Source organism: Xenopus tropicalis, chromosome 2 (genome assembly GCF_000004195.4).
Source record: "Xenopus tropicalis strain Nigerian chromosome 2, UCB_Xtro_10.0, whole genome shotgun sequence".
Lineage (NCBI taxonomy): Eukaryota > Metazoa > Chordata > Amphibia > Anura > Pipidae > Xenopus > Xenopus tropicalis.
In genome coordinates, this window is record NC_030678.2 from 70,594,217 (window position 1) to 70,596,509 (window position 2,293).

A 2,293-nucleotide genomic window follows, 5' to 3' on the forward strand; every position below is an offset into this window, starting at 1 on the left:
CCACTTGAGTCTCTCCAGATCTGGAAATTCCACTCCCTTCTGAGATATCAGGTCTCTCCTTAATGGAAATCTCAAATAAATGCTCCTGGATAGGTGCAAAAGCTCCGGGTACCATGACCTCCTGGGCCAACTCGCTCTAATAACTATCATACTTGCTTGACCCTGCTTCACTTTCTCTATTACCTTCTGAACCATGGCACTGGAGGAAACCCCAGGGTATAGAGAAAGCATCCAGAAAGGTTGTTCTGTCTTTCCAGTAAAGTGAGCAGCATCTCTTGCATTAGCGATTCTTCCTGGTCGCCATCAGATCTATCTAAGGAGGGCCCCATAACTTTGAATCAGGAAATCTTCCCACATATAATAGAGACCACTCCCCTGGAACTACCGTCTGTCTGCTGAGTCGATCTGCCCACCAGTTGTTCACACCTCTTATGTGAATTGCTGCAATGTGCGACAAACTTTTCTGCGACCAGACCATGATCTTGGCACATAATTTGACCAGCTTTTTGATCTCATTCCGCCCTGGTGATTGATATAAGCCACCACCAAGATGTCGTCTGACTGAATCAGAAACAAATCTTGTGCTGAAAGGCTTTTAGCGCTTTCCATACTGCTTCCATTTCTCTGTAATTTGCCGATGTTGTCCTTGTCTTCCAAGACCACAGCCCTTGTGCAGTATGTTTCCTCAGATGTGCCCCCCAACCCTGGAGGGATGCATCTGTGTTATCACCACCTGGTATGTTGGGAGAAAAGGTTTTCCCCTGTTCAAATTGTCTAGGTGAGTCCACCACCTTAACAATCTCAATTTTTCTGTAATTCTCATGGTCTTGTGCATGCCTAAAATCTTCTGATTCCATGCTGCTAGGATATGTGACTGGAAATATCACATCCTGGCTTTGGCCCATGGCACTGCTTCGATTGTCGCAGTCAAGAGACCCAAAGCTCTCATTGCTTTGTGAATAGTAATTCTCTTGCTCTTGATTATTGCCTCCACTGCTTGAATAATTTTTTCTGACTTCCGTTGAGGAAGGAAAATTTTCATGCACTGGGTATTGATGTAAAATGCCAAGAATTTTACCAAGGTCGATGCATGCCAGCTCGATTTTTCTCTGTTCACAAGCCAGCCATGCACCTCCAGAGCATTTAGCGTCTGCTGCAGATGTCTCTCCATTTCCTCGGTGCTTGATGCTTTCAGCAACCAATAGTCTAAGTAAGGTATGATGTAAATGCCTTCCTTTCTCAGAGCTGCCGCCAATACCACAATGATCTTGGTAAAGACCCTTGGTGCTGATGTTATTCCAAGGGCAATGTTCTGAACTGAAAGTGCCTGAGATTCCTTTTCAGGAACACCGCAACTCTTATATATGCATCCTTCAAGTCGATAGTGACCATCCAATCTTCCTTGTTAACATCAGCAGCTGATACAGTAGCCTGGTTAATTTCCTCAAAAGTTTCAGACATCATACTCCTGAACCAATCAATGAAACATTCTGTAACACTTGGATGGCTATAAAAGGGTTAAACGAGGCTAGTAGTTATATGGAGAGCATGTGTTACATGTGACTCCCTTTCTCAGGATGGGCCTTCGCTTAGGTGGAAGAGACCTGACCGGAGATGAGGGTGTAGTTGAACCACAACTCACTGTAGCTGTGTAGTCCAGTTGGTAAGAATGGATGCCAGAAAGGTTCTTGCTGTTGAACTATGCACATGTTTATTGTCAGAGACAATGATGGTAACAGGGTATTGATATACTCACACACACAAGCAGATATAGATGGTAAATCATTAATCCATTGTTTCTCTCCAGCTGATTCTTCTGGGGGCCATTAACCCACTGTTTCTCTCCAGCTGATCTCCTTGCATGCCCCATTGTGCTTGTGGGGCAATCTTCTGCTTGGCTCCTTACGGTGCTTGGGAACTGGCGCTAGCAGGAATTGAACTCTGGACCTTATGCTCCGCAGGCGGATGCCTTAACCACTGGACCGAGCTGGAGGCCACCAGTTCTCATACATACATACCAATTTTTGGTATGTAAGTGCCTCAATTTCTGTGTCTTCTTAGCAGGAGACCTAGACCTATAAAATGGCATAGTACAATAATAAGACTTCCATACATTGCTTTCGGAGAAACACACTGACAGTCTGGCACAATCAGATCCTCAGATGTAGTGTCCAGAGTCACAGAAGGAAAAAAATATTTGCACACCACCAGCATATCTAGCAGAAAGGCGCATCCCCCCAGTCAAAAGGATGTAAAAATACCTTTTCTCCACACCGGTAGAAATGCTAGTGCA